Source organism: Dromiciops gliroides, chromosome 4, assembly GCF_019393635.1.
Source record: "Dromiciops gliroides isolate mDroGli1 chromosome 4, mDroGli1.pri, whole genome shotgun sequence".
NCBI classification, from domain to species: Eukaryota; Metazoa; Chordata; class Mammalia; order Microbiotheria; family Microbiotheriidae; genus Dromiciops; species Dromiciops gliroides.
In genome coordinates this window covers 96,250,853-96,266,135 of record NC_057864.1, presented here as the reverse complement: position 1 = coordinate 96,266,135, position 15,283 = coordinate 96,250,853, and the positions used below count along the sequence as shown (strand labels likewise).

The 15,283-nt window shown below is 34.6% G+C and overlaps 1 long non-coding RNA gene across 2 annotated transcripts in view; it reads left to right on the top strand.

The window, feature by feature from the left end:
• LOC122752653 overlaps positions 1-15,283 on the top strand; it is a 92,653-nt gene that overhangs the window by 54,822 nt on the left and 22,548 nt on the right. The window contains exon 3 of one of the 2 annotated variants that reach the window (XR_006356198.1): positions 8,224-8,284. The exons of the other annotated variant lie outside the window; for it this stretch is intronic. This is a non-coding gene — a long non-coding RNA (uncharacterized LOC122752653). The remainder of the gene's footprint in view (positions 1-8,223; positions 8,285-15,283) is intronic. 2 annotated transcript variants of the gene reach the window in all.

Here is a 15,283-nt window from a genome sequence, read left to right as displayed (position 1 = left end):
TATAAATGTTAGCTTCATTGACTTTGTCTTGGAAAAATTCCACATAGCTTACAAAGAACATCATATCCTGAAAGTAGCCATAGAATATTAATAAACAAAGAAAACAATAGAACAGAACTTTGAAAAACAGCATTAATGATGATCTGAGTACCCAGTAGCTGAAATGCTGGGAATCAGCAGAATGTTTGGAAATCATTTCAATTGTAGAATGGCAGAGAAAACATTAACTTTTTTTGTGAGGCAATTGGGGTTAAGTGACTTGCCCAGGGTCACACAGCTAGTAAGTGTCAAGTCTCTGAGGCCACATTTGAACTCAGGTCCTCCTGAATCCAGGGCCAGTGCTCTATCCACTGTGCCACCTAGCTGCCTCCAACATTAACTTTTTATATAAGGCTTATTTTCTTTGTCTGGGATGTCTTGATAGTGGGATAAAGAAGCAGACAGGAGCATCATAAAGATTTTTAAAAATTTATCATAGTCATCTAAAAATAAATAAAAACTTTGGTGGGAAATAAAGAACTTTAATGACTAGAAGATGAAAAATATGACTGCCTCAGTAATCAAATGTTCTCACAAATTCTGGAATTTCTGGTTTTGACCTAGTATTTCTTCCCTTGGTCGACTTTCATCCAAAAGACTGTGTGAAGGCATTCAGATGTCATATCTGAAGCCAGGGATTTCTTATTTTCCATTTGAATACACATTCCTACAGATTCAAGCATATTAAAAATTACCCTTGGAACCATGAAAAGAACAAGATGCATGGGGTTGTCTTTTTGAGATAGTAACTTATAATTTTAGAGCAGATGTGCATTAAATTCCTCCCAAGCACTGGTAGGAAATGTAACCAATGAATGTGGAAATAGGTGCAGATGATGTTACAACTTTCCAGCAAGTGTAGATAGCTCCAACTTGGGGTAGTTAATTATGCAGTAGATTTATGAATAGAGTTTGGAGAGGGGTTTTTTCTTTCTTTTTCGGGGGAGTATAAAGGCTAAAAGTAAAGTGATTTCATTTCTATACTTTAGGATTGTTTAAATAATTGTAGTCTTTTACCTGGCAACAAATAATATAATATGTAATTAAGATGAAAGAAGGAAAGATGTATATGGGAACATAATGTTAATTAATTTGAAGCATAATCAAAATGTCTTAATGGAAACATTCTTAAATGGAAAAAGAAAATTTCCCTTAGAGACATTAAACTGATATACTGTTGCTATTTTTTTTTAAACAAAGCTACTGAAGCAGACATTTTTGGTCTCTACAGATTTATCTAGAAAGTTGTTTAAGTTCAGTTCATTTGAGATCAGCTTTTTTCACTAGAAAGAATGACATGAATAAAGGGTTAATCATTAAGAACTGATATTTTCAGGGATGCTCAAAGATGAAAACCTGTTTTTGGTACTCTCAGCAAGTTATTCAACTCACTGTGATTCATCACATCAAATATTCATTATGCACTCAGGTATAGAGTAATATTCTGAAAACTAAAGAAAATGAAAGCAATAGCACATAAATATGCATATATTTGTACATACATAAATGTGTGTATTTGTAACATATATACCTAATATATATTCTTTATCTTCATAAGCACTTTTTATGGATATAAAACATGTTATTTACATTATTTATTGGATTTTCATAGCAATTCTGTGATATAGGTATCATAAGTAATATTATCCAAATTTTCAGTGATGATATTGAGACTCAGAGAGGTTAAAGGACTTGCCTATAGCTCATATCACTGGCAGGGTCAAAATCTAACTTTCGGCTTTTTCCTCTCGAATATACTGTTTTCACTATATCAAGCAGCAATTCTAAGCTATGAATTCCTTTCCTTGCACTATCAGAAAGCCTTCTGTCTCTATTTATCCTTGTCCTTCCATGACATTCCTTCCTACCTCTTAAAAGATGGTAGCCTGTCTTTTTTTGTTTTCTTCTATGAGAGACATAAAACTTGAACCCCTGAGTGTAAATAAAGAGTTAGAGAACTGACTGATTACTTCTAATTTTTATCTTACAGTAATTTGATAAACCCCTTATTTGATGAGGTATCCATTATTTGTCAAGCATCTTGGATCAATGTGGTATAAGAAAGTATTATTAGTAATATTGGTTTGTGGATAGGAGGTGGGTAGAAGGCTGAAGTTTCACCACCATCTTTAGACTTAGGTGGAAATACTTGCTTTTCTTCAATGTATTTGTTGAGGGGGAGAGAATGAAGGGGTAGGGTACTAGAAAACTGTAGCCTTTTAAATTTTATATATGTGATGTCATCAACAGTACCATGGTACCTTGATTCATGCATCTAAATGGACGTTTATAATTTCCATATTAACTGAAAGTCTTTTGAAATTTGAAAGGGTCCTTAAGAGATGTAGCTAGGCTGGTAAAAGAAGCAATCACACTTTGGAGAATAGAGTGGAATCGTGTTTCATGGTCTCCTGTACTCCATTCACCATTAGCTAGCAGCTGCCTTGTACATAGCTGATTCCTGATATCATCAGTATTAAACCGTGACCTACTTTCTTTTTGCTCACAGTTAATGTTGTTATAGAGTTCTGACTCTAACTGAACAAGAAGTTGCTGATGATTCAGATGCAGGGTGTGATTTTATAAATGAAACTTAAACAAGTGAGACAGCTTTAAAATCATCTACTCCCTTTGGTGCCTCCCATACTGATATCTTTGGATAGACCTATTCTGGAAGCTCTCACATCAACAAAATGTCCCTACTTACATACTAGAGAAGTGGAGTCCCACTGCTCAGAATGCATAGCTCTACCCCACTAACTTTCAAGTCTTTTCCAGTAGTGTCAACAGAAATGTCCATCTATGATAACAAAATTGTAACCTCCTCTTCCTGATATTACTGTGATATCCACGTAGTGCTGACATCTATAAACCTGTAACAGCTGGGGTTCTCATCCTATATCAGGAAATGAACTCTACTTAATGAAGAGTCCTAATCATTGCAAAAAAATGTCCTGGTCACTGGAAGAGAAATACTAGCTGCCCATCTTTATCTATCAAGAAGAAAAAATAGAGAACAGTTTCAGAGGAATCAGATTTTGGAGTTACAAAAAGCTGGATTATTCTCACAAATCTGTACTTTGTGATATATGAATTTGAATAAGATTAATATGTTTGAGATGGCCCTTTCCTCATATAGAGAAATAACTCTATTATGAGTTTTGTGTTTGTGAGCTGTATGTGTTGGAATGTTTCAAGACGTGTCAGCACATCTCACCAAGGCTCTGGGCATGCCTATGATTGTAAGTGTAATTGACTAATACAATGACAATGACTTAAAACTCATGCTTGTCATTGTCTTCATGGAGCCAGGTTAATTTGATGAGTTCTTCTCTAGTAAAATTTTAAGTGATCAACTCTCATCATTCAAAAGATCATTAAGCCCAAATTATATATTAGCATATGATTTTGTCACTTAAAATAGAAATGAAAATATTCTGGGAGACATTGATCTCTATGTTTGCCCACATTGTCTCTTAGCTAACAGAGACTTTCAGATATTTATCAGTTTGTTTGAAATCAAAAGAGACCTTTAGTAGAAGTAATAACCATAATGATGAAGAGATGGGCAAACCCAGCTGTGTTTTGGGCCCATTGAATGTCTGAAATGATTTTGCGAATGCTTTTGATTTGATAAAACCCACAAAACCTTTTTACCCAGGCTCCTGTGGGATTTTCTAAAAATAAAGATAAATAAATGATGGATTAGCATATTTTATTTGTATTTAAATTAGTTAAATTTAATTATTGATCTTATTTCCTAACATGCCATTTTACTAAAGTAGGAAAACAACTCATTTAAAAAAGAAATAGTTCTTTATCACTTATTAATCTTCTCTGGACTATATTTTTATTCAGTTATTTATGTTTTGCCTTCAACTTACATTTTTTCTGCCTTATCTTCCATCATTTCCCTTCATATACTCTACATGCCTGCCAAACTGGACTACTCATCTTTTCCCAAATATATCTAATGTTTTCTTACTTCTGTGCCTTTGATCATACCCATCTCTCTACTTTAAATACTCTTTTCCACACATCCCCAACTCTACCATTCCAATTAGTACCCTTCCTTCAATGTTTACTTTAAATATCACCACCTCCATCAAGCTTTTGTAAATTCCACAATGCCTATCCAAAGACCTCAATAATACTGTATTTATATGTTGTTTTTAAATTAAATATTTTATCAACATCATAACTTTCTAAAGCGATGTAAATTAATTACAATTCCCTTTGCTCATTGATTCATTTCCTCTTCTTATTTATTCCTTCCAATTTGGCAAATATAATCGGCACTATACCCTCCATATATATAACAGAATTTTAAACACCTCTGAAAACTTTTCCGAGCTGTTGCTTTGGTGGGCTTAAACATTTTGACTTCTAGCATGATTTTGTTCCCAATATACCCAACAGATATCTCACATTTTTCTATTTGTCTATGCCCTCAAGTTTTCAAAGGAGTTTTATAACCATAAAAGATAATTATTTACTTATGCAGTGACATGTTTGTTTCCCTTATTGTTCCATCGTTGCTGGTTTGAAATCACAGTGTGTCATCTGCCTAAGGCTGATATTTGAAAACCATTGGCACATATGGAGACCAGAAAGATGTTAAGATGGCTGGAGAACATCTTGTCAGAATCCAGTATAAAATATTGAGTCAATTCCCTGATTGTCTTTTCTGTTATCTAAACTAAACTTACTTAGCATCATTAAAAACATATGATACAGGGGCGGCTAGGTGGCACAGTGGATAAAGCACCGGCCCTGGATTCAGGAGTTCCTGAGTTCAAATCCGGCCTCAGACACTTGACACTTAATAGCTGTGTGACCTTGGGCAAGTCACTTAACCCCCATTGCCCCACCAAAAAAACAACAACAACATATGATACAAAACTTTGAGATGTCCCTTTTTTCTTTTGTTTTTACAGGGCATTTTCACATTGCTTTGGCCTTCATTGTGAGGGTTAGGCAAACTGCTACTGATTCGGTTTTTACTTCCACAGCACTGCTAGAGGATTTGCCTTTGCATATCATTTATTATTTCATGACTCTTGATTATTCTATATATAGTATTTGAGTGCTTACTCTGAGCAAGGCACTGTAGCAGTTGCTATAGAAGATGAAAGATGAATGTCTCAGTCCCTGCCTTTAAAGAGTTTATAGTCTAGCACTTGATGTTCACCAAAAACAATCTCTCCATAAATACTCTGGAGCTGGTCATTTAATTTGGTAGAATAAAAGATCTTTGAGAACAGAGATGGTTGCATTTTTTTCTCTGTATACTCACCACATATCCCAGTTCTTAGCACGTAGGATGTACTTAATAAATACTTATTAGTTGATTGATTTCTGCCCACCATTGATAGAAAAGGCATTATTTGCTGTAGATTTCAAAGAATTTGTAAAAGATATATAGATTCACAGCTCTAGAAAGGGAAAAAAAAGGTTAAGAAAAAAAGTCCAAAGTCAAGTTTTGATTTTACTTTACTGTTACTTTTTGCTTAAATATCTGATGCCATTTTCACTTTGGTTTGTACAGAAAAATAGAACTTGTTGATGTTTAAAATGGTAAATAAAGGTCGAAGTTCCTAATGACTAATTGTCTGGATAGTTGACTTCACATTCTATGATGCAATGAAATTTGTCATGAAACTTAGTCGTTATTTCTGCATAGAAGAGTATTGCCTTTAGCTTTTTACACTGTATTTCAAATGAAGCTTATTATTAAGATTCCCCAGTCTAGCACCAGGAACCTTGATGGAGTAGAAAAATTTACCTTGTGTTTAAATACATGCTTGCTCCAAAAATCTCATCCTTTAATTAAATAAGAGATTTCCAAATGTAATTTACATATTAGGCAATAGTAGGTTGAATGAATGGCATGTGCAATATTTGAAGCCTGTATTGGTGAAAAGATTTTTGTTTATTTTTGATTAGCCAGAATCATTAATATTTTTGCAAACAGTTTTGTCCCTGTTGTTTTCTTCAAAAATTACAAAATTACAAAATTCATAAAGTTCATATTATCCCTGCCTATATGCTTAAAAAACTGACCTGTACTTTATATGCCAAAAGTTATAGTTTGCAAAATATTGTTATGTGACCCTGTGCATATGTCAGCCTATAAACTCAAATATGTTATGTACAATGAGCTACTTTTTATGAAATCTCATGAGTAAGCATAAATCTCAATGGCTGCTTTCTTTTGTTTTGAGTTTTTGTCTAGGAATAATGACTCTATTATGAAAATTTAAACATTCTTCCTTTTAAAAGATAACATTTATTGGCAATGAACTATATGCATTCCATGAAGACTGTCAAGTCCAAGTGGCTTGATCAGCCTAGAATCAACTGTGACTTGTTTTAACAATTAAAAAATATTTCAAAGCTGTATTAGTTATCAAGTTTATAGGAGACAAATATGTAACATACTTATGACCTAGTCTTACAACTAAATCTAGATGTCTTAGATAGGGGTAGGGGAGACAACAAGCATTTATTAAGTGTCTAGTAGGCACTGTGCTAAGTGTTTTACAAATATTATTTTATTTGATCCTCATAATAGCCCTGGGAGCTAGTTGCTATTACCATCTCCATTTTAAAGTTGAAGAAAATGAGGCAGATGTTAAATGATATAGGGAACTTCCAGTGAGGACACTTCCTCCATCACTGCAGATTTATTTTCTCTATAACTTACAGTCTTAGGGTGTTCATTATTTTGGGCACTGAGAGTTAGGTAACTTTCCCAAGGTCACACCACCAAGATGTATCAAAGGAAAGGTATAGTCAGAAAGAACTCTTTGAAAAGGCAATGTTTACCATCATACCTTGCAAATACATGAATGATCTGAGATTTTATCACTGTAAGGAATCTTCTATTATGTGAGTTCCATCAAAGAAGATTGCAGCAGTATGAGATTTTATAGAATAAGCCCCAAGGAGTTGCATGAGGTATGTAAAGGTTAAGCAACTTGATTCAGATCCCATAACTAGTAAGTCCCATGACAGATTTGAATTCAGGCCTTGTCTGATTGATGAATTCAATTCATTACCTCAAATCTAACTCAACATCTTCAAAAATATTTGTTGAAAGAATGAATTAATAAGTAATTTAACAAGGTATAAACTAGTTCAGATTAACCCATTAAAAACATAATTCTATGAAAAAATCCACCATGGCTTCTGTATGGTAAAACCTAAACAGCTTACAAAAATAGAAAAAGGAAAATCTGTGGTGTCTAAAAGAGGAAGCACAGAAATAAGTTTTCCTTCTGGATAGTAGAGTTGGCACCAGCAAAGGGACAGTTTTATCTGCATTTGCCTATGGACCAAAAGATTTTTACAGTATTTCTGTCTCTGAGCTCTTGCTTTTGTGTCCCATTAATGGCATTTAAATTATAGCCCTGCTGTAGCCATGTAGTCAAAACATCCCATCATCTGATGAGACACCATATTATAATCTGTCAGGATGTCTCATTTTACAGTTCTTTCATATACAGTATTTGTCCTCATTTCTCTTCGATGCTGGGAAAAAATTGTCCTCTAAGCTAGGTATGTTTGTTGGCTTAATGGAGCTGGACATGAAAAATAAGCCACATGGGGTTTAGATTGATTTAATTGAACTAGAATCTTAAAGATTGTCTATCAGTCTGTTTAGTTGTCTCTCTCTTGCTATTTACACATAATTCCTTTTGTGAGATTCATGCTTCTCTTCTGTATGGGTCCACAGACAATTCCAATTAAAATTTAGTTTTCATGTTTGTTAAAGCAGAACAAAAATTAATATCCTTTAATGAATCATGGTTAAAATATGCCTCTTTTCAATGCATAATATTTTCAGATCAAGTCACATAAAATATATTTAGTTTTATGAATATATAAATTACCTGGGAAGTCTTCAATAAAGAAGGTCAATTTTAATATATCCATTCATAATATAATACAATCAAAATAAGTTTGTTTGTCAAATAGGTTGTAGTTTGATTATGCCTTACTCGTATATAAGATTTTTTACATAGATTTCCCTTTTAGCTTAGCCTCCTGGTGAGCTCAGTATATGTTCCCGTGTAGAAGCAATGACTTCACTAGATTTGAAGTTAGAAGACTTGGGTTAGATTCTTAGCTCTGACATTGTGTTCTTGTGCATAATAACCTTTTACCTTTCTGTGATTTCAGTTCTTCCATTTCTCTACCTAATTTCTTAAAACCTGAAGTACAGCAAAGAGAAAAAATACAGGTAATTTTCACATATTCTCATTTCATTTCATCCAGTTAATTCATAATTAGCTGGCAAAAATTTCTTTAAAACATTATATTATTATTGGGAGGGCTCTCAAAAATCAGTCCTTAGTTTTGGTTTTTGGTTTTTTTAGTCCTTAGATTTTTAACTATTATCAGTGCTACTTTGCTTTTAAGCCTCACAAAGAAAGAGTTGTTGTTGCTCAATTGTATCTAATTCTTCATGAGCCAGTTTGGGGTTTTCTTGGCAAAGGTACTGGAGCATTTTTCCATTTCCTTCTTCAACTCATTATATAAATGAGGAAACTAAAAAAAAATGGGGAAACTGAGGCAAACATGGTTAATTGACTTGCACAAGATCACTCAGCTAGTAACTCTCTGAGGCTGGATTTGAACTCAAGACCACCTACCTGCCCCATAAAGTGTAGTAGGAAAAAAACCCCAGCTTTAGTATCAATAGATCTGAGTTCAAATTTAACCCTGTTATTTACCTCCTCTGTGACCTTTGGCAAGTCACTCTTCCTCTCTTGGCCTCAGTTTCCACATCTGAATATTGAAGGGACTACATCAAATATCCTGGAAGACCCATTCCAGGCCTAAGATACTATACTGTATTATATAGAGTAACAACATCATCTATTTTTCAAAAGTTACTTTGAAGAGGCTAAATTTTCTGCTGTTCAACTTTTTACAAAAACATAAGGAAAATTACCCCTAGGAATGAAAGGAATTTGTATTTACCAGGTGTTAGGTACCAAATCTCTCTCTAATCTGGCTCTAACTAACCTTTCTAGTCTTATTTTACATTATTCCCTTTCATGTAACCCACATTCTGGTGACACTGAACTAATCAACACGCTGAAAATATTTCTTATCTCTTACCACCCCAATACTTTTTTTTTTTAAGTGAGGCAATTGGGGTTAAGTGACTTGCCCAGGGTCACACAGCTAATAAGCGTTAAGTGTCTGAGGCCAGATTTGAACTCAGGTACTCCTGACTCCAGGGCCGGTGCTCTATCCATTACGCCACCTAGCTGCCCACCCCAATACTTTTTCTTATATCTTTCCCTTGGCCTACAATGACTTTCCTCAATTTCTACCCTCTGAAGTTCTGTCCTTGAAGACCCAGCTAAAATACAGCTTCTTTCATGAAATCTTCCCTGAACCTGTCCTCTCCTCTGACTTCACACTGAGGCACCAGAAGAGACCCCTCCTTCCTTCTTAACTCTCTTTTCTTCCTAATATCCCTATTACTTCTAAGGATGTCAGCATCAGCCAAGTCACCTTCTGCTTCCTCACAGTCCATGTGTCATACTCAACTATCTCTTTCACCCTCTCATATCCAATCAGTTTTACAGTCCTGAAATTTCTACTTTTATAAAATAGCATATTCCTCCTTCTGTCCCATGACACTGTAATCACCCTCGTGCAGGCCCTCATTACCTTATACCTAGAAAACTTCTAATAGACTGATGATTGGTCCCTTAGATTCAAGTTTCCCCTCACTTTAATCCATCCTCCACTCAACTATCAAATTGATCTTCCTAAAGCATGGGTCTGACCATATCGTTCCCCTATTTAATAAACTCCAGTGGTTCCCTGGTATCTTCAGGATCAAGTATAAAATCTTTTAATGCTTAAAGATACAGTTACACTGACCTCTTTGTACAACACACTCTGTGTCCCCACTTTTGTCTCTCATGCCTAAAACACTCTCCCTACTTATTTCTACCTCTTGACTTACTCAGTTTCCCTGAGGTGTTAGCTAATATCCTACCCTCTGCAAGAAGACTTTCCCAGTTCTTGTTAATCTTAGGGACTTCACTCTAAGGATATTCTTTATCCATCTTGTTGATAACTTTTTTTTGTGTATGGTTGTTTGTATGTTTCTTCTTCCATTGGATTGTGAACTCCTTGAGGGTAGGGTCTGTTTTTGCCTTTCTTTGTATTCTCAGTGCTAGGCACAGTGTACTTAAGTTGTGCCAGTTGACTTGTCTTGACTTCCACTTTGGTACTTTGCTTGTAGCATTCTTACACACTTATTTGGGTAGGATCATTGCATTTGGACCTTAGAGATCATTTATTCCAATATTTGTATTATACTATTGAATAAACCAAGGTCGAAGATAGGGACAGTACCCATTTTTCTGTGTACCTCTCATAATGCCTTGTAGAAAGTCAGTGCCCAATATATATTATTGAATGAATCATAGAAACAAACCCTCTTTGCCTTTAAGAATTTTCAGATATCTAGAAACACTTTTTGTTTCATTCTCATGGTTTCTAGGAGCAGCAAGATGGAAATAGAGACTGCTGCAGCATAATCCTCTCACCGAGACTAAATAATCTTTTCCCACAACCAAAGTCTGTGAATTGGCAGATAGAGAATTGTCAGAATACTGGCTCTGTATATGGGGCTGTAGAACCTAATGTTTTGGTCAAAAATAGAATTTGGCATCCATTAATGTGATGGGGGAAAAAGTTTTTAGGGACAAATGAACAGTTTAATGGAAAGAATTTTCTCTGTGCATAAAAGAGTGATTCAGAGGCCCTACCTCCATGGGGAGTACTTAAACTTAGGACTGAATCTCACGGGCCTAATATCAGTAGAGAGTACTTAGCACCACTGTTACATTTGAACAGCCCCAAAGCCAAGGTACAAAGAACTGTTGTGAGCTTTATATTGCATCCATACCATACAACCTATAAGGGCCAATAGAACTGTGAGTTGTAACTATCATTATAGTTCTTAGTATATTGGCACAACGAGCTACCATTTTCAATCATGAACCGAACAAGAAGTAAGAGATGAGGAGGAGTGAAATAAAACTTTTTTCACTTGCTTTAATTTGGTTAAATGTTCAATTTATAGTGGACACATGCTGGGGAAGAGGAAACAGTAGAGCCAATCCAAATGGAAATTGGATGTTTAAGGTAGCTCCTGCCACCACAACTTCAATTTCATGAATACTTACTACTTTTAAACGTTATTTGCTTTTTCAGCATTTATTAAAAAGAAAAAAGTCATTTGGGGTCTCACATAAATAGCTAGAGTAGGGAATAGAAACTACCTTCTCTCTCCTTGTTGCCTTTATACTTGGCAAACCATTGAGAAAACCCAATCTATTTCATGGTCATGTGATGAGAAAGTAATTCATGTCAAACGGGAGCTGCACATTCTAAGGATTTCGCATCCTGTTGACACAGGATCCTTTGGAGATGTTAAACCTCAGTCTGGGTTGTCATAGGGACAGCATAGAGTGAGATGAGGCCTTTTCATTATAAAACAGAGAAAGAACAGACACAGACAACTATTAACCTGTAGATTAGCTGCAATACATATAAAGTCCCCAATAGGTTGACCACTTCGACATAGACTCATCCACTTCCCCTCTTCTATGGAATGGTATTGAAAAAGGAAAATCTGCAAATTCTGATTTCTTTGGACTGTCTGTCTTCCTAAGAAATATAATACATACGAAACTTAAAATGCATTCCAGAGGTCCAGACATCTTCCTCTGATCTCTCATCCAATGCTGGAGATGATCTGATTCTTGCAAACTCCTTTCACCTCCTTTATTCTTTTTAAAATTTTTTTTTTTTGCTGGTGTGGGGGCAAACTGTGGTAAGTCTTAACAAGCTGCCAAAGCTTTGACAATAGTATTTAGTTGGAGACTCAGCCTAGCTAATTTGAGTGGGATCATCATCCAAAGACTATTGCCAGGTGTTGAATCTTATTAGCCACATCGACTTAAGAAAATTATCTATTCATTAATTAAGCATTCAATCAACAAGCATTTAAGCAAATAATTCCCACATGCCAGGTATTGTGTGAGGTGCTGGGGACATGAAGATAAAATGAAACAGTTCCTGTCCTGAAGGAACTTATATTCTTTTGGGGCAATAACAGGTACATCTCTCATTTAGTATAGATAAGTACAAACCAGGGATTTTGGGGAAGAAGAGGTATTAGCAGCTGGGGAGATAAGGAATTAAACTCTCATGCTTTATGATAGTAGAAAGAATATCAACACTGAAGTATTATTTCAGGAATTATTTCAGAAATTAAAGGAATTAAAGATGGATTTCTTTTTTTTGGTGGTCTGAGATTGTTAGGGCTTTGTGGCTAAACAGTTTTGAAAGAGTGGTTGGATTTTGACATGTCAAGTCAGGAAGATCAAGCTTCAAGCCTTGACTCTACTACTTAGTAGTTGTGTGTCCTTGAGAAATTTATTTAACCTTTCTGACCCAATTTATTCATCTGCATAAGAGACTCAATAATACTTTTTAGTACACACCTCAAAGGAAATTATATACATATGCATATGTATATACATATATATATATACTATATTCAGTACTTTGCAAACTTTAAAACACTATATAAATTCCAGTATAATTATGTCAGACATTGTAATTTTTTAGTTGTCTTGTTATCACTTCCTTATCATCTATTAAGAGCCATAGGTTCTGATAATATTACAAGATGTTGGCTGTTTCCCATAAGGTTAAGGCTAATATTATTATTAAAGGATCTTGGAAATTATAAGATTTACATTTCAAAGGAAGCTTAGAGTTAATCTAGCCCAAACGTCTTCTTTTACAGGTGAGAATATGGAGAGCTGGTCAATCATACAGCAATAGATGGACCAGCCAGGACTTGAACTTAGGACTTCTGACTCTTAGTCTTAGTACTCTGCCATTTACTCTTTGTTTCATATATAGAAAAAAAACCCACAAAAGCTCTATGTGTGTGTATATATATACATAGAGAGAGAGAGAGAGCACGTGACTTTATAAATATCTCCTTGACAAAACTAGAATCACTCACATTTCCAGATTTTGGACTTATCTTCATGGCAGGTAAAGGGCAATTCATACAACTAGCTCTCTAGAATTTAAACACAAAGTACAAAATATGATTTAGTGTATAGCACTGATAATCATAATGCTAATAATAAAAGGAGTAAATCCAAGATAAGAGTTCATTCATCTTGTAGCAGGATTTTAAATTAGGATCCTTTGGGATCTGCTACCCCAACACAGCTTTTAAGTGACTGTAAATAATAGTATTATTCCATATCTACAAAGTGCTGGTATTCCGTCTTTGGAGAAATTAAGTAATTATTACTAGTACTATTTGTTATTTAGCTGCATTTGAATCTTAGTGAATAGAAATGTCATTTGTACATTAAAATGCAAAAGAAAAAAACTGTAAAGATACCTTCTTATTATGCCTTCCTTGGATAAATCCGGCTTTGTGTCAAAGAACTGGGCTATCATTTTTACATGTTCATATACAAATGAGTGACTATGAGTGTTCTGTATTTCTCATTATTTCTATGTGGCTCAACTGTTTCACTCTTCAAATCTTTGCATCAAATGGTGGCTTTGTACCTTTTTGTTAGCCCTTTCCTGAAAAGAACAATGCAAAATAAAACAAAAAAATTATACAGATCCTAGAGATTGATATATGTGAATGAAGACTGTTCATTTATCATCTTAATATATAACATCTTCATTTCTCCAGTTTTATAAGTCTGTTTGTTAATATGGTGATACAAATCCCCATTGGGCCTGATTCCAGACTATAGTAATCTCTACTCTAATTCTACCAGTAATACCTATGTTATAACAAGCTCTCATTAGTGCCTGCACATTCCAAGTCTCTCAGGGTATTAATAATTATGTATGCTCTGTCTTTATCCTTCTCATTTCAATACCTTCACATTTCTTTTTTATTAATCATAAAACATAGAAGATTTTAATGATCAGCTAAAGCTTTAAAATAAAGAAAACCATTTTTTTGTTTTCAAAACACTGTTGGCAACTGTATAAAATGTTTGAAAATGTAAGCAGCGCATAAATTACTAGGGAAAATGGATACTTTTATGTGCTCATTGTATTACATAATAATATGAATATGCATAATTTGTACTCATATTATTATACTTCTACATGCTATGTTACTACATATATGCATATATATTATATTGCTCTATGCCTTATATTTAGTACATGTTTGTTGGACTAAAATGATTCTTTAAATAACCTTAATATATGAAGATAGACAACATGTATAGAAGCATAGTAGACAGAGAGCTGGCCTTAAATCAAGGCATATATGGGTTCAAGTCTTGCCCCTAATACATGCTGGCTGTGTGACCCTGGGCAATATGCCCATCTGCTTGAGTAGAGGAAGTCCCCTCAACTGGAGGTTTCCTATAATCAATGAAATCATAATTTCCCCTCTGTACCCTATATCTCCATAATCTTTTCCTCTCAGAGTTCAATCAATGGTACAATTAGACTTAATTTATTTCAGAATATTTATTTACACTTTACTAGAATATATGTCTGGTATTTACTACTATTGGTGAATATTTTTTCTTACATGAATAGAAATTACTTTTTAATTTCTGTGGGGCAATTAGGGTTAAATGACTTCCCAAGGTCACGCAGTTAGTAAGTGTCAAGTGTCTGAAACCAGATTTGAATTCAGGTCCTCCTGAATCATGGACTGGTGCTTTATCCACTACACTATCAATTACCCCCGACTTTTGTTCTAATAGAGCAATTGGGCATAGAGAATTCTTCTAAGTGAAAGGGTGAATGGCTGGTTATGTTATCTCATCAGCCCAGGATCTGCATTACAGAAATATTCAGAATTTCCCTCCATCATTAAACATAATCATGTTCATGATGGCTGCCATATAGTTACCATAAGATTCTTCTATAAACCAATGGATTTATATGAATGGGAATCAACCCTGCACCTTATAACGCGGACATTACTCTATCCCATACTGCCAAACAATGATAGGCAGCAAGCATCAAAATGTACTGTAGCCATTAAAAAATGATTAAATTCATAAGCATATGTTTTAATAACCTCCTTAAACAGTTGAGATGTAATTTGTAGTTTCTGATGGGAGTCTAGGAGGCATTGAATGGCAAAGAGCAAGATGCCAGTTCTATGGGCAAGAAACACATTGCT